The sequence below is a fragment of the Dermacentor albipictus genome, unplaced genomic scaffold, assembly GCF_038994185.2.
Source record: "Dermacentor albipictus isolate Rhodes 1998 colony unplaced genomic scaffold, USDA_Dalb.pri_finalv2 scaffold_15, whole genome shotgun sequence".
Lineage (NCBI taxonomy): Eukaryota > Metazoa > Arthropoda > Arachnida > Ixodida > Ixodidae > Dermacentor > Dermacentor albipictus.
Window position 1 is genome coordinate 4743545 of NW_027225569.1, and position 11494 is coordinate 4755038.

Consider the following 11494-nt stretch of genomic DNA (forward strand, 5'->3'; position numbering starts at 1 on the left):
TGACAAAGAAGCTGAGATGGTGGCACTGTTCTACTTGTTCTCACTTGTGACACTACAAGTGTTCCTCCTTGTGCTGTCCCTCGCGGTTGTGACGCATATGCTCACGAAGGTTTGAGTCATTCAACTTTCAAGAAATGAGTAACGTGTGCATACACGCAACATCTTCCTCTGCCTATATCAATGACTTAACTACATGTAGGAAGGTAAAATGTGTGATTATTGGCGCAGCTGAATTTATGCATCATACCTAGTGCCCTCACACAATATGATTGGCCAAAAGCATGCAGGAATTGGTCTTTGCGCTATTGGTTCTGTGGCACCTTTTCACTAATTTGACCATTGAAGAGGCAGATTCCACTTCGTCGCAAGGCCCAAGTGAAAATGAGCCTAGCACTCATTACACCACTGCAGTCACCATGTATGACTGAAGAGCACGTCACAGAAAGATGAGCTGTGGAATTCATCCCCATGGCGTACAAATAAGTGTAGCTGCGTGCTGTATTTCAGTGCTGGTATACTAAACATAAAGCTTTATATGAGTCGTTTAGATGGCGTAATCAACAAGAGCCCTCTAATAAGCGACGGCAAAGGCTAAATGAAGAGCTGCTTCCTCAGATATTGTCTTTGGTCTAAAATATGCTTTCTCAGATGCAGTGGATAGAGTCTATATGTTGGTTTACATACAGGTATGAAATGTTGTAACTGCACCACGTGACCACATTTAAATAAGGTCAGCTGAATACCGTATAGAACATCTTTGATGAGGTTTAGTTGGTGCAACTTATCTTGATATTAGTTGTGCTGCTTTATTCAGACAGACGTGCAAGTGAACGCAAAGTACGCATACAATTTGGGTTTGCTTGTTACTATGTGCATCAAATGAACAGCACAGCTTACATAATCAAGACGTATACACAAATAATTTTTGTACCCGACTAATTCCTATTAGTTATGCAATGGCTTCTTTTTCTCACGTGCAGCGACTCAACTCCGTGCATAAGTTAAACTGATGTTGGTAATCTAAGCTGAGGCAGGGTATCATTTCCAGACTATTATAAAATAAAGAAGTGTTTATGTGTACGGGACAAAAATAAATGATTTGAGAGTATCTTATCTGCCTAGGTAGTGAATTTGTGTCAAAAGAACAATGCAACACGCTGACCGAAACAGTGCGGGTAACATAAAATAGGGTGTAGGCACTCCACCGCCAGAGCGTATTAATGATTTTGCCAGCAGTTGGTCCTCATTCGCTGACATTGATTACATAACTAAACCTGATGCAATAGTAAAAATATGTGTCCATAATATTCTCATGACAGCGAACAGGCACCCTTAATTTAAATTGTGACAGCAGCTGAATTCCCAGGCGCAATGCACTGTGGCCATGAATATGCTAATGAACGACAAAAGGCCAGGCGTCTCTTTTCATAGTGTGGCAGCGCAGCTGACGGCGGTTCAATTAATGAGTGGGGCCGTGGCCTGTGCAAAATAAGAATCAGCGAGACGGCCACTGATAGTGTCCAACATCCTACAACCACGAATGTTAAGTCGCAGTACGCTCACAGCCAGATGAAAGTGCACGGAAAAATACTTAATAAACATAGCTTGCAGGCACAAGCCAGTTGAACGCACATTATTTGGTAATGACTGTCGGTAGAATGAACAAAGGGATATAACATAAAGAACTTCCCAGGCACATAATGCTGCTACTTGTGACAATATCGTTCTCATTAAACTGAAGGCTCGAGTCAAAACAGGTGACACAAACCAGAGAATGAAATAGGGTGGATGCACAAAGTAACGGCAAGCTTTCACTTAGCTTACTCTGCCTGCATTAGTAACGTGGCCATAACTAGCCAGTGAGGAAGAACTCTAGGCAAAATTTCATTTTCGCAATTTTCCTGGCTCCTAACAGAATATCAGATATCATCAACCTGTGATAAACGAGAAAAAGGGGGTTTACCCGAGTAGCCCGACTTTATTAATGATATCGTGAGAAGCCAACAAAGACGCCAAAGACCACATAGGAGACATTACTTCTAATTACAAATTGAATGAAAAAATAATTATTTAATGGCAATGAAAGTGGATGAAAAAATAAACTTGCCGCTTGTGTTGAACGATCCCACGTCATCGCATTACGCGTGCGATGCTCTCACCAATTGAACTACCACGGCGCCGTGTGCCCATCCCCTTTCTTGGGTATTTATATTTTACTACTACAACTAACCTTGGGACTCCTAGCCAGCCCCATCACTCACAAACCCTCGCGGTGGATGACATCCTTCCTGCCGCAGGCTTCACGAGTACGTAATCTTTTTAAACGAAGGCAACTGGCCATTAAACCCACACATGGTACCTGAAGGCGTTGCAATGTTACTTGATTCGAGACCTCCCAATCCCCTAGGTTAGTTGTAGTAGTAAAACATAAATACCCAAGAAAGTGGGTGGTGAAATGGTGCCGCGGTAGCTCAACTGGTTAGAGCATCGCACGTCTAATGTGAAGATGTGCGATCGTTCCCCACCTGCGGCAAGTTATTTTTAATCCACTTTCATTGCCAATAATTTACCACTTCTTTAATTCAATTTGTGAGTACAAGTAATTTTCCCTATGTTGCCCTTAGCGTCTTTGTTTCTGGGCTTCTCATCATACCTGTGATACTTATTTACTTCTTACTACATAGTTGTCTGATTAGTTCATTTTTATATACATATTCCTTTTTGTCCGGAATCGCAAATTTGTGCTTAATCATAAGGAAGCATCCAATTCTTATCTATAACATAGCCATCTACCACTGGTCTCCTCACAAAGATACTGTGTGCTTAGACACCAGCAAAGAACAAGCAGTTGGGATTCGTGGGTATGCAAGCTGCTTCCATCATAAAATATAAAGATATTTACTTCGTGCAATATATAAATTGCTGCTATTCACACCAATGTCCCCATGATAAAAACCGAGGCTGCCGGAAATTTTCATTCATGACATTTGTGCTCTCAGGCGTGTCCACATTTCACGACAGCGCTGTATGTCGTGATGTCTGTAAGTATTATGCGGTTTCCTAAACTTCCAACACTAATAGAAGCACTTTTAAAAGAGCAGTAACAACTTCCAAAACAAAAAATACATGTATGAAGCAGAAAAGGTCGGCGTGACAGGGATTATCAGGGTACTATATAAGAAAACGCGATCGGCAATATTTATGCACAGGTCACTTCTGATCACAAGCCCATCGCATAAAGCCTGAACTTTTCACTCAGTAAAGCTGTGACACATCGCACATATATGTCACAATTTCCATCCTGTGAACACGCTTCATAGCAGCAAGAACACAGCTCGAACATCGTGGTAACCACGGCGCATCGGAGCTGGCAAAATGGCTCTCACGCAGCATAGCACACGCAAAATGACAGCTATAACGAGGCAATAAAAGGTTATCGCTACTGACCGTATCATCACTTATGAATATTGCGAAGGGCTGACGTTCACCCCTTCGCGACAACGAACCCGATACTCAGAACTGATACGAATCTCTTATGGTGGGTGGGCCGAGCGGACACTGTTCATTTCTCCACGCCCTGAACATGCGTCGATCCTGTTCAGAGTGCATGTGTGCGTGATAGACATCTTGTCTTCGATGAACACGCGAAGCACGGCACCGAAAATAACGAAGTCGACGGCGTCAAATATTTCTTCGGACGCTGTCGTAAACAATACATACGCTCCCTGCGCTCCGTGTGTTCTGTTGCGACTGATGCGTCCTGAAAGAGCTTGCTGGCTTCAATTATCATCTCCGTGGGTGCTAGATCATTCTATCGAAAATCACAACAAACAGAAAAATAGACATCTTCTGACGCGACTGTAGCTTAGGCCTCGCGTCCCCGCTTCTCTTCACATCGAGAAAGCGCCATTGTTGCCGTGATGACGCCCGACGCCATCCGCCTCGGACCAGCCAATGGGAGACGAGCAGGCGTGGGGGCAGCGAAGTATGGCAAAGTTGCGATGGCTGGTCCGTCTGTGGCCCAGACGACTGGACAGCCATCTGCACGCGGACGGACGAGGGACGCACGGACGCGCGTATTGACGATGTTTGGGCCCTCAGGCGCGCCGTAGCTATTCCCTACCCGGAGACGGATGCGCAGCGTGCCCGTGACGGGCGGGTACGCGTACAGAACCGGGAACGCGAGCGCCGGCAGCGACAAAGAAGCACCGGTGAGGCGCGGTCTTTAATTGAATAAGAAAAGTTTATTCTTTCTTTCAAAAAACAAGAGAAAGTTAAGCAAGAGCTAGATACACATAGCCTGACAAGGGTTCTTGCTCTAGTCAGCATTGAAAGCGGAGAAAATGCACATACGATAAATGTAATGTGATTCAATGCCATTATATATATAGACACAAATTATAATATGTTCTTCAATCTAGCAAAGTAAATAACGACAGTAGTTATGTTATCGGAAATTCACAAATATAAAGTAATATTTACATACACGTTGTAAATGCACTCTAACACATGGACATATTGAGAACAATAATTTTACACAACATACCTCAAGAAATTTTTGGAAACATAGTTTTGTTTTACATGTAATGCATTCACGCAAACAAAGAAAGCATTGAAAAAGCACAAAAAAGGAAGAGAAGTAAAATACACATGAAAACAAACAAGAAAACGTCACTTTTGCACAGTACCATATGGTAACACTTATCTTATAAAATGTTTTTATTGATAGTTTCACTAATTTCTTCGTCTACTCCATTTATTACAATGAGAATTTGATAGTTTATGTGCTGTATACCACAATTATTTCGAATTTGCGATGTCCTTAAGATGTTTCTGCTAGGGCAATACTGTTGTGAAGGTTTAATTGATGCAATTCTGTAATATAGACTTTTATACGCTGTATTGGTTTGTTAGTTAATTCGGGTTTAATGGCGCAAACGTCGCTAACGCCATGCTGCATCAACTGTATTAGTTTATAAGTATATACCTGGCTTACATTCCGTATTTCGTGGTTAAGAAACAATTGATGGGTACGTAAGCCGTGCGGTCGCCATGATAGTTTTCAAAATTTCGGAGAATCTGTTTCTGTAATAGATATTTCAAATAACGGGCTGTGCTTGCATGGTGACTATGGTGTTGGACTGCTAAGGACGAGGTCGCAGAATCAAATCCTGGTCACAGCGGCCGTATTTTGATGGGGGTGATATGCGAGAACACCCTTGTACTTAGATTTAGGTGCACGTTAAGGAACCCCAGCTGGTCCAATTTTCCGGAGTCCCCCACTACGACGTGACTCATAATCATGAAGTGGTTTTGGCACGTAAGACCCCACAATAAAATTTTTTAGATATACTCTCGTTGCTTGTAGCACTCCATACTAAGCAGCACTATGATAATCTTGAATGAAATAGCGTGAAATAGAGCACCTTCTTTAACTACATTGACAGCAACTCAGTAAGCTTACATAGGCAGCAAACAGCTTCATTTAGTTCTGCTGTAACTTTGAAACATGGGTATTCCAACGTAGGTACTTCTGAAACCGGTCACCTAAAGCTTTCTGTGCCTCTACCTCCTCTATTTTAGCGTCATTAATAGCATTGTTGGGTCTTCGTTAAAACTGTAATTCCTTGGTACAAAAATAACATGTTTAGTTTTATTTACACCCAATTGTAGTTTCTTTTGGAGTAAAGAAATTACCAATGCATTTAAATACTGAATAGCTAACTGCTGCATATGCGAAATTGTTTTGGCCATGAAAAACACTTTGGCATCATCAGCACACATAATTAATCTATGGAAATGTGCTAATTCAGCTAGAATATTTATGTATAAATTGAATAGTAATGGCCCAAGTGTTGACCCTTGGGGTACCCGTCAGATTATTCTCGTTTTCTGCGACACACTGTAATTGAAAGCTACATACGGCAGCCTGTATGTTACGTAATTCTTCATTTGGTCAACTGAAGTTACTCAGATGCCATAACTGAGTTTGGAAAGCAGCACGTCATGATCAAACGAATCAAAAGCTTTCTCGATTAAAAACAGACCTGTTGCAAATAGTCGGTCTTCCATGTTGTTTATTATAGTGAGCTTCAGTCGAGTAGTGCCTGCTCAACAGAAAAATTATTACGGAAACCGAAATGCAATTTAGGCAACATTTTACGTTTCGCAAGAAAACTTGTTAAACGATCTGTGATAACGGTTTCAAACAGTTTACATAATACCGGTATTACAATGATTGGCATATAATTATTAAAGTTTGTATCTCCACCCCTTTTCCTCACTGGACACATCCTGGGTACATTAAGGTCCTCCGAAAACACACCAGACTCCAACATGCAATTAATAATATGCGCCAAAGGATTGCGAATAGGGCGCTAGACATGCTTAATTGTTCCAACTTGATGTTCTCTCTCTATATATACATAATGACTCCGTGCGTACACCTCCCTTATCAGAACAACCCTCGATTACGCCTCAATTATTTCGAACCCTCACACAGCTAACCTTTCTGATTGCATCGAATCAATTCAAAATAATGCTGCCCGCTTTATTTTGCGCTCCTACTCTCCATATCAAAGTGTGTTAGCATTAAAGCAGACCCTTAATCTTCCGGATCTTGACACATTACGGAAATATTTCCGTCTGTCTTTTTTTCACTCCCTTTACTATTGTGGTTCATCTTTTTCATCTGCTCCCATCTTACCCGCCCATTATCTGTCCACCCGCAATGACCATGTATGCAAAGTGGCTCCCATATTTGCTAGGACCGAAAAACTCCAAAATTCGTCTTTCGTGTTATCAGTGAACGAATGGAACGCCCTACCTGAAGATATTGTAACAATCACTGACCCGTCTGCCTTCCAATCAGCCCTGCGCACATTTTTAAATGTATAAAATGTTCAGCTGCCACTTCTTGACTGGCCTGTGTTACATATAAGTATAATTTCTAAATTTCCATTTACCCGCACCAACCTGCCACTTGTGTCTTGTTGAAAAGTGCCATGTACAGCAAATATGAATTGTACCATGTACTCTCGCCCAAATTACTTTTCGTTTTTTTTTTCTCTTTTTTTTCATCTGTATTTTACGAAGTGTTTCTTCTACCGAAGTCTGTGCTTGTTGCCTTCAGTCATTTTTATTACAATATCATGAGTGAATTGTATCCCCCCCCCCCTATTCAGTGTGTCCGGAGCGACAGGACGGCAACATCATTTTGCATGATAACGACCACATTCCCATTCCAGATTGTGACTGTCCAAACGCGTTCAATTCATTCTTTTCATTAGTATACACCACAGAAGACGACTCAAACGTGCCTGAGGTAGCTGATCTTGACTACCCTTTCTTACAGCCCATCGACATTACTGTCGACGGCATCGCATCCATTATAAATAATCTGAAAGTGTCCTCATCAGCTGGCATTGACGACATAAACTGAAAAATACTAACAAACACGATATCAGTCTCGAGTAAAATATTATCTCATATATTCCGACAATCGCTATCGACAAGGTCGAGAAAATCGCGAAGGTCATTCCCATCTTTAAATCTGGCAATATAAATTCACCACTAAACTACAGACTCATTTCACTTACTTCCATCTGCTGTAAGATGCTACAGCATATAATCACCTCCCATAATTACCATCATTTAGAGAATAATTACTTTTTCTTCACAAACCAGCACGGATTTAGGAAGGGTTTATCGTGCGACACGCAACTATTTGAGTTCACGACTGAATTACATTTTAATCTGGACAAAAACCTGCAAACTGACTGAATGTTTTTAGATTTTTCAAAAAGCCTTTGATCGCGTAGCTCACTGCCGACTAATTTCTAAATTGTCTTCGTTGTCATTAGATTCACCAACCCTATCTTGGATTCGGAACTTTCTTACCAATCGGCAGCAGTTCACCGTGGTTAATAATTTTTCCTCCCCGCTCTCTTACGTGTCTTCTGGTGTGCCACAGGGCAGTGTTCTCGGTCCACTACTTTTCCTTATATATATGAACGACTTATTGAATAACAGTTCTTCTCATGTGCGGAGCTTTGCTGACGATTGTATAGTTTACCGAGAAATTGCTAGTACTGATGACCATGTAAAAATTCAAAATGATCTTGACCTAATTAGCAGTTGGTGTAGGACCTGGCAAATGTCGCTTAATCCAGATAAATGTAATGTCTTTCACTCTCAAACATTTCCTTTCCGACTTCTCATACTATATTAATTACAATCCTGTGTCTGCAGTTACTTCTTTCAAATACCTAGGCGTAACCCTGACAACAAACCTTTCCTGGACTACACATATAAAAAATATCTGCGGAAATTCCACCCGATCCTTGGGATATTTACGCTGGAACCTCCGTAAGACGCCGACAAATATCCGCAAATTAGCCTACCTTACATTTGTTCGCCCTAAACTTGAATTTGCTTCTTCAATATGGTGCCCTCATTACATTTATTTACCCACTATGCTAGAATCAGTTCAGAATAGAGCCGCTCGATTTATTTCACAAAATTACAACTGGAACGAAAGTATAACGCTAATTGAAAACAATCTACCAATTCCTTCTTTGACCACTTGTCGTGATGTAGCACTTATATTGCTGTTTCACAAGTACGTTCACGGACCGAGGCCATCACCAATAGCTCTGCAAGTTTCTCCACTCACCTCACGAAGACTGCATAATCATCTTTCTTTTACGCGCATATACGGCAAAACAGACGCTTTTAACTCATCTGCGCTTCCACGTGTCATCCGCTTGTGGAACGACCTTCGCGATATCCTGGTAGCTGAAGCTAACAAAGAAAAATTCCGTAATGACATAAACATTGATTTCTTTCTTAAAAAAGCAAAAAAAATCTTCTTGTCTGTGTTGCTTCTTGTATGCTTTTTTTCTTTTTATCTTAGAATTTTTTACTTTGTGCAAACTTGACTCTTCGTTGTGTTATTATTAACAAAGCATTGTATAATGGTACAATTTCGTATAATTGTTTGCTCTTTATACTGTGCCAAATTTTCCCCCTTACCCAATGCCCATTCTTCGGGCCTGTAAGGTATCTTGAATAAATAAATATATGTATAATTTCGCCATTTTAGAACACATAACAGCTTCGCTGGTGGTCCTTCTTCAGAGTGAAAGGACCGATATTTTTTTTTCTCTTTTCATGTGCTTCAGGTGAGGGGTTCAAGGACAAGTCTCGGTCCATCTCTGCCTCTCAAGAACCTGCGACTTCTGCTGGACAACATCACCGGTTAATTGATTGATATGGCGTATGCACATATTGGCTGCCGGGTAAATGCCACCACTGCGCACTTCTCCCACGACAGCTCCAGTGCTCGTTTACGAAGGTAGCACGATGTCGAGGAGGCGGCCTTCTGAAGCCGTGTAGCACCCGACACCACGTGGTCAGCATCGACAGAAAGTCGGCAAAGATAGGAAGCGATTGGGCCCAATGCACACACACTATCAACCACTTAGGTTCTGTAAATTCTACGACTTGCAACAAGCGATAACGGCAATTTAACTTGTGGAAGTCGCACAAGGATCTGAAGGTATGAAAGCCAAACATATTGTTAAGATGAGGCGAAGAAGAGAACGACAACGGGTCTTAAGACGACGAAGAGTTGACATATCCTGGCTCCGCTCTCTTCTATCTCCACGAATGTTCTCTATCTGTAAATACATATTGTAAATAGTTTTATGCGCGAACGTTTGGTGGATGTGCGAGGCACCCGTTTTCTTTGCTACGGAGCTCTGCAGCGGACGTCGCATCAAGCTTGTGACAATGCCTCCTGGGGACGACACGTTATCTATGCCTGCGTGAACACCGTACGCTACCCAGACCCAGTACGTTGCCCTTCCTCATTATCATGACCCCAGCAGATTCTGCGATCTTGATGGTATGGACGTCGAAGAACGGGTTAGCACGTACGAAAGTGTAACCAACGGGAAAAGGTGAGACCCGACCGCAATGGTAGCCAATCTCATTTTCTATCTGGACGGAACTCCACGCATTTGGCTCCAAACACATGAAGAGGAACTTAATAGCTAGGAGCTCTTCACGCAAAAGCTGTCGGATATTTTTGGCAGTCGCTATCGATTGTGACTGAGCTACTGATTCATACGTCTCCTAAATTCAAGACGTCCTTGCCCTTCGTTACACAATGTACACGTCCACGGCAGAGTCCGACAAAGTAGGACATATCCTCAAAGGTATTGCGGATGCGACATTAAATCCCCTGGTTCCTGTCTGTCTACTGTTGACGCCATTATAAAAGAATCACGCCGCTTTGTGCTGCCAAAGAACCGCCGTGTTGCCCATCAATTTTCCCGCCAGCCGAAAACTGCAGCGACATCCTCCTGAATCGACCATGACAGTACGCCACCCTCATGCGAAAACGTGACCCGCATTGTGTGTCGCGATCTCGAAGCTGCGTTTCCAGCCTTCCTCAAAACACGCGCTCGGGCGACTCCACCGCAACGCAAACTACTGCTCTGTGCAACACGAAATCTCCCAGTGGTTGAGTCACCAACGCAGTAAACGTTGATTATATGCTAGATAAAATTACAAACAAAGAGGGAGAGAGGAACGAGCGAAATGATTACAACAGATCAAGAGAAAGAAAGCCAGCAAGAAAATAATTTAGTGTCCTTCCACTCTGTGAAAGATAACCAGCGAAGCTGTATTGGAATGACTATTATGAAAATTATATCGACATATACTGATTGCTATATTGATTGAATAAAGAGATATACCCTTAACTCCGTGGTTTTATCATCTTTATTTTATCTCATTATTTATCACAGTGGCTGTAGCTTTGTGGTCCCTGCGGTTCACCGTGATCGGTGGTACTGCTATGCTAGACAAGTTCTTGCCAAAAGTTAAATCTACAGACGGCCATTAACGCTTGGTCGGCGCACTGACGTCCGTGTAGCGCTCAATTACAAATCGTTCCAACAGCAAGGGTACAATGCACTTGCCATTAGGGCGAGCTAGGTCGACGTTAAAGTTGACGTTTGGTGGGTACACTACTGCATTTTATTATGCATTTCGACCCTCCAACGGGAGCGAAGGAGAGCCGCCACCCACGTTGCCTGCTTGGCCATTGAGATCATGCGCCATACCATGGTCGGTAAGATCATAACATTCAGTGCAACCACCTCGACTGACATCAACACGCGGAAATGTTAATGCAATTTGCACATAGGTAAAAGACGATAATACTCAGAGCCAAAGCCGCGACATGTTTTAGAGCGCAGCTCTTTGGCGTCCGTTCCTGGGTTTCGCGTCGTCGTCGGCGTTGTCGGCCTCGTAACCAGCTCCGCCCCCCTTCGCTGGAGTGGGAGACGAAGGACGCGAGCCGCGAATGGCGGAGACCAATGAGAGCGGCCCCTTCAGTGACATGCGCGCGCGATGCTGGTGTCATGCGGACCCTCCTTACGGCTCGATGCGCACTCGTGTCTGGTCTCAGCCGATCCGCTCGTTT